The sequence below is a fragment of the Dreissena polymorpha genome, chromosome 9, assembly GCF_020536995.1.
Source record: "Dreissena polymorpha isolate Duluth1 chromosome 9, UMN_Dpol_1.0, whole genome shotgun sequence".
Lineage (NCBI taxonomy): Eukaryota > Metazoa > Mollusca > Bivalvia > Myida > Dreissenidae > Dreissena > Dreissena polymorpha.
In genome coordinates, this window is record NC_068363.1 from 87,379,017 (window position 1) to 87,386,570 (window position 7,554).

The following is a 7,554-nucleotide window of genomic DNA, read 5'->3' on the forward strand; positions in this document are numbered from 1 at the left end:
TTTTAGACTTAAGATCGCGTTCATTTTATACAAACATAAAATAATTCATATACACATTATTTTTATTACTCAAAGATGATCACTCGATTCTTAGACAACATATCATTTATAACAAGTAGCATAAAGAACTCAAAATAAAGGAGTATTTCAACAGTGTGATGTTATGCCGTATACAAGTATAATAAATCATTTACAAGTGATTTGAATTTCTATTCCGCATTGAGTCATGTATATTTAATTATCGCATTAATATTTAGATCTTTGAAGAACATTTTGTGTCATGTACTATAAGTGAATAAATATATTTGATATCTACTTGTTTTTCAAAGTATTTATTGTCGTAGACTACGGGGAGAAACTCGTTTGGTATTCTTACCTTTAGATTATAACTAGTAAAGTGCTTATTAGGGGGCAGTCTACAGTTTTTCTTAAAAATCCCCAGGCCGACAACCACTGGTCTGCAAAACACCCTCAAAACAAGGCCTTCAGTCACAACCTGATAATAGATTCAGACAGTATTCAGTGCAGCTCATCAACAGTTTGAAAATAAAGCACAAAAAATGCAGAAAATGCTCTTTAAATTGATAACTGGGGTAAAATAGTCCTTTTCGGGGGTCTCGGAAATTGCCCGTAAAAACCCTATTTTTAGATAAACCCGGCAATCACATTTATCTTTCCGGGTAAGAATACGCACTCAGTGGACAACATGCTTTACACTATCACAGCAAATGCTTTCAAACTGAGCCAAACAAAATGGGTCATTACCATTGAACTTTTTTGCACTGCTTACTTATTTAAACCCACCGTTGAAATCTGTCAAATGCCGGTTGCTTCAAGCAGGAAGTACATGTGTTTACTTCTCACTCAGCATGTTTTTGTTGTTGACTAAAATCTAGGTCACTTAGCTTCGAATTATTGAAAACAAGTGAAATTACTAGAATATTGACCATTTATACTTACATTTCAGCTCCTGGAGTCTAAAAACAATTTATTTTAGGCCATGCACCTTAAGTTCAGGAAATTGACCGTGGCCAATGTGCAAATAGGGCTAAAGAACTGTAGACTGCCTCCTTAGTTGCACGCATTTGAAGATAAACCGGGTAAAACTACACTATAAACTACAGAGCGAATCACGATGTGCACGTAATTAATAATTAATTAGAATAGTTGACAACGAAACGAGTCAATGTGAAAGAGTAAGTAGATACGCAAACAGGAACGTGGCCTACATCAGAAACGTAATCTATATTTACGTGGTTTATCGGCACTATTTGTATCATTGAAAAATAATATAAATATATATATATTATTGTTTGTTCTTCGATAGTTTATAGAGAAATATCAGTCAATTAAACTTGATAATTCCCTGTCTCAAACAGTGAAAATTAACAGTAAAAACTATAGATACTTTTCCTGTTTAACTGTGCAATGACGTTTTTGAAAGACATGGCGTTATTATTTAATCGTAATTGTACAGTTTAAATATAAAAATAATCCTTTTTTACATTTGCAAGCACAGAATGAACATACATTATTTTTGGATTCGTTGGAATGTAGATTTTAACTAATTCGTGATCATAGAAAGAAATTGTATTATTTTATATGATTACTCGTGAATTGAAATCGATATTCCACCAAAACAAACAAATATACACTCTATATAAACCGCGTTCTTGTATATTTTTACATAAATTATGTTCTATATAGAGTGATGAATCTAAGAAAGCAGAGGGGCCTGACGAGCGTTTCGAAATGGAGTCACTTTGTAGGGCATAACACACTTTCAAGTGTATCTTTAAGATCTCAGTAGTGTTAAAATATATTTAGGTCTAAGTAGCGTTAAAATAGCTGTTTAATCACAAATGTCCTTAATGCAATTAGTATATACATTATATTTCTTAAAACGGTGTCGGTTTCTAAATAATTTATCGTTTAATATTAAATCTCATATGTTTCAAAAGGCTGTGCCATACGTTAGGTTTAAATATTAAAAAATACGAGATACACAATAATATTGATTACAATCGTTAGATTTCTTTTACAATTAAAACAAATAGACTTCTTTAATACGCGAAAGGTAGAGTTTGCGCATCAAATCGTGTTCTTATCCGAGTATAGCTCGGGAATGTCTTTTTCTCAACAAACATAGGCACGAATGAAATAACTGTTTACGTGACATTAATAATTTCTAACTGAATAATACATTCTATTGACACGTATATACAATTTTAATGGACAAAATAACATGCCAAAAACCGGATTATTGAGTTGTTATCGTTTTGAACACCAATTTTTTCTCACATTAAATGTTAAAGTGGAAGGAAACATTTACTATCTATCTGTTTTGGCATTAGTTTACGTAGTTAGTAGATTTAGATTAGAGACCCCAACAGCGAAAACACGAAGTATTAAAAGGCTTAAACGATAACAACAGAATCGGGAAGGTAATAACAATATATCAAACTTTACCAAAGTGAAACATTTTCCGCATTTAGATCAAAGTTCTTAAAAAATCAATAAATTAAAACTTTAAAAGGATTTCCACCGTCTGAAAATTTATTACGTTTGAATAAAACTACAATATTATTTTTATCACGTTATGTAACATGAAGTATTGATCATTAATGTAGTGTTAAGACCGATGTTTTGTCCAAGAAACGCTTACAAATAGATGGTCATGTAACATTGTACGTGATTTTAGAAGTTTTTAAACGTATGGGTCTTTTTGCCGAAGAAACGTTTCGTTTCTCAAACACTGGTAACAGCTTGGTTCTTAAATTGACCTCACATTGTGACATACTGCTACTCCTGAGCCGAGGGCATAACCTTCATGTATTTGAACACACTGTAAATTTATGATTTATTAAATGCTGCTACTTATCTCGACCCCATCTACAACAATGTTTTCTGCGCTTATTAAACCTAACGCACGTGTGATAGGCCGCTCTGGCTGGGTAAATGTATAAAGCTTCAATTTAACAGGTTCCTACAGTTTAATACCGGTATTACATGAACAACAATAATGAACATTCAATGAAACAAAATATACAATAATGAACAGTCGATGGAATTGTTCATAGGAGTTTATTAAGTTTGAATAGAGATTGTACCACTATATATGTCAATAGTAGAGCTACATATTCCACGAACATCGAGCATACAATTCATAACCGGGACAGGTGACCCGCACATGTGTTAAAGAAGCCCTTAAGATGTAAAAACTAGCAGCATTTAACTAAGTGTATTTGAATTTATCACATATAATTTAATAAAATAAGGGTACTCTTTCACCCACCCCTCCGAAACAAAGTTGAATATTGTCCTCAGTATTTTAAAATGGAACACAGAAAATGATTATGTGTTTAAAGTATAAGTGTGGTTTATGACTGCAGAAATATTAGTCTGAATCAGGTTAGAGTACGAATGCCATAAGTGCACAAATACATTGTAGACGCCAACCTAATATTACCGATAACAAAATTTAGCCCCGCCTAAATTTGAGAATAAAAATCACAGGATATCAATCGTCATAAGCCTTATATTATGTGTATTAACAAGTATTTGCTGGTCGAGATGAGTAATGGACGTGCAGTCTAACAAAACTAACATATGCAAAATCAATTTTCGATTGTATTTTGACGCCTTAAAAATGTTGTATCATTATGTATATGTCAGTCCATTATGTATATGTCAGTCCATTATGTATATGTCAGTCCATTATGTATATGTCAGTCCATTATGTATATGTCAGTCCATTATGTATATGTCAGTCCATTATGTATATGTCAAGCATGAATGTTCCAAGTTCCTGAATGTCTATTGATGGAGTTTTTATCACACAAGTAAAAGCGCGGATAGCGCAAGAAATACAATTATGTTTCTATAAAAAAAATCTCGACGGAAGTTTTCATGAACTTCTTTGCAAAACTCATTACCAGAAACGCAGTCTTGATTAATATAGCCGTGCTGCTCAAGTGCTATTATACATAGTTCTTGAACAGTATACTATAATACATTTTTATTTAAATGTATAGACAGAACCGAACAATAAAACGACTTCAATGCTAATTAACACAGCTCCTGAACAGTTTGTCATGATCTTTTTCCTTTTGAAACAAAAATCAGAGGTAAATGTGTCGCTTTTTGCTGTTGTAAGTAACTGCACTCAGTAATAGAATTAGCGAGTGACAGCCGGGGTTCATGTTAGAAAAATGTAGCGAAGAAGATAAATACAAAGTGGAAGCGGCTGTAAACGATGTCTGTTCTGCGAGCATCACAGTTTGTCCATTCCAGTGTACATAAAGGTATCTATACTAGAATTATAATACGAATAAAATTGATTATAAGTGGAGTGGATTAGATCTAGAATAAGAATAACTAAAATGGAAACATGTATTTCTATATTAGCAATTTAACAATTTCAAACGTCCTTTTTTCTCCAAACCATATGATACCCGTTCCCAAGCCGTAACAGCTTTATTTCTTCTTTACAAATAATAACGTGGTTTCCAGACCTAGTTGCTTTTATAGAAGAGAGTGACATAACTAGTCCCTGTATAACTGTTTACAGTTATATCATAGCCATCATTTACGACGAAAAAAATCCATTTTAGAATATAATTGATATCATTAATAATATAGGTATGCAGTTTTTTTAAATATTTTGCCGCTAAAATAAGAAATATACATTTCCCTGATAACAACGTTTTTACCCAAAAGTAAATGTAAACACTAATTTGACGTTAATTAAGCTTGTCGGTTTAACCGTAAACGGTGCGGAACAAAACAACACAAATGTAATGTCGAACATGTCAGTTGTGTTTCTCGGCTACATTTGAATGAATTATTTTTATGGTTCGCTGGTTATGCATTTGTCTGGAATTAGAGGCACGTAAATGCTTTATACCGGAACGCGTAAAATTGTACTGTAAAACAATATACCATTTATCAACACCGGAAAAGAATAAGTAAGGGCTGGTTGTACATATTAGACCGATTATTACGTCCAAAATTCGCAAACAACGTAACAAACAGTTGGCGTTGTGTGATTCCTTGCTCATATTTATGCGTGTTGTTGTTTTGTCAAACAAGATTTAAAAATATAAACCACGTTCTATTATTGTACATTTATTTACAAGCATTCCTGATAAAATTAAGCACTATTTTACAGATCAATCGCAATTTAAGGTCTAAGTATATAAATTGTGAAATATTAAATAAATTATGAAGCCAAACTTATGTAATTGAGTCAAAATGAATGTTGCAATAATGTGATTGATGAGGCTTACACAAGAACTCAAGAAAAAAAACTTGAGGATGCTCTTTATAGAGTTATCACGTAATAACAAACAGTTAATGAATCACTTACTCGATATGATTTGCCTTGCTTCCTCACAAGGGTTATTAAAGAGACTTCCGTCATTAGCGATAAATTACTTCCATGCTTCTATAAAACAAATATATCAATCTTAAGATTTACTTACCATAGAAAAAAGTACGACCTCTCACCCGCGCACGCTCTAACTTTCTCATTAACAGTCATATAATTATAAACTATATATTGATAGTAGGTCGGTAATATTTTAAGATATATTTGATTAATTACACACTCCTCATGTATATATACTGATTCTGTCTAATATCAAATTAATTTTACAGTATATTCATGGCTAAAACAATGCCCCTTGAATTGAAAACTCTCTCAAGGAAAGATAGTCAGCATTATGTGTTAAGCGATTAAAATTCTTCTCGTGAATGTAAGTACGGACTTTGGCTATAATCTAAATTGCAATGATTATCAAAATATTGTTTTCTTGATATGCAGTTCATTGAATTAGGTAATATTTTGGTACATGTATATGTATAACAACGTACACAATTTGTTAATACGAAAAAGATATGAGATTGTTTTGAACACTTTCCCTTTGTTAGTTTGAGCATACAGAAACAACAACAAAAACACAAAATAGTGTTTTTATATGTTTACAAAGCGTATTGCTGTGAATATATTCCCTGCACTTATTCCCTTACTCTACAGTCTTATCAAGTTTAACTAGATCTAAATACTTATCTTGATTTTTTTATTTTCAAGGTAACAGTTTTCAGCATCAAAGTCATTACAGGAATATGACATATAAAGTGTAAGAAAATAAGCATGGCGTGGTTTACATAACTAGCACACCTTTCTAACAGATACACGGGTATCGTTCGCGTAGATTTCGTAAGATGAATGGTAAAGTGGAAAAACACAGCCCGACATTTGTTGATCATCACCGAGCTTAATTTGTTTGCTTTGTAAGGTGAGAACGGTTGTGTAAACTCTTAAGAAAACACCTCTGCTACTCGCTAATTAGCTACATCAAACGTGATTGCTCCAGAACCCTTTGTAAGAACATCCCGTTTTCCTGTTATATCATACCTTGTCGGAAATCTCATACATGTTCGGAAACGTAAATATGCCTGTGTCGCTTACCATGCTTTCCCATTTATTTCTCATCCCAAGGGTATTTTCTTGGTTGAATACTTTAGGGTATTATGCAAGGAGTTGAGTTAATAACAGTTATCAAAGCGTCACGTATATTTAAGTTGTCGCAGTATGCTTCGTTCGTGGAGGAAGACCTCATTATAAACTTCAAAATAATCGCTCAGACGAAAATGACATATTCGTACGAAACATACGTGTTTATACATCAGTGTTAATAACTTGTGGAAAAAAACTTGTGTATGTTAGAACAGGAAGGTTACTTAAAAAAAATTGATGTGAATACCTTTGATTAAGCTATGTTTTGACTATATAAAGTCAATCTTCGAGGAATGTTGTCAGTTCCTTGATCGATTTCAGTTTATCAAAAGGAAAGTATTTTGATACATGAAGATTTAACATTTATTGTATATCAGTATTCGGAAATAATTACTACATTATTGTCAAAATTATGCTTTCTCACGTCGATGTCATAATTTTATATACGGAAGGTAGTGTACATTTCAAATATTAAGAAGTGAAACTCCAGCAGCTGGAGCAGTATTGCATTCTTATTAAACACAATTGTGTGGTCCTTTATTTTAGGCAAGTGACCAATTGCCAAAACAGTACGGCACAATACGAAATAACATACACGAAACAACAAACACACATAGTATAAGTGTGAGAAAACAATCAGGCGACCATTTACAGATCATTGTTAGATACTAGATAAAAACATTTTTTTCACAATAACTGCACATATGGAACGTTTACATTTACGAACATGCATTAAACCCCCCATATACATGTGTCGCAACATCATCGTTAGGTTCAAATCCTTAACACATGACGTCTGCTTTGGCGAGCAACATTGTGTTCTGTTATTTAACACATCAATCATCATAACGTTGTTGTTTAACACTTTGCTGAAACATATTCGTTAATTGTGAAACAGAACGAACGCTAGGCTATGCTTTACGTTGTAAATAGTGGAAGTATACATTGAGTAATGCTATATATATATATATATATATATATATATATATATATAACCGTGCAAAAACGAAAACCCGAAATGACCGTGTTATGTT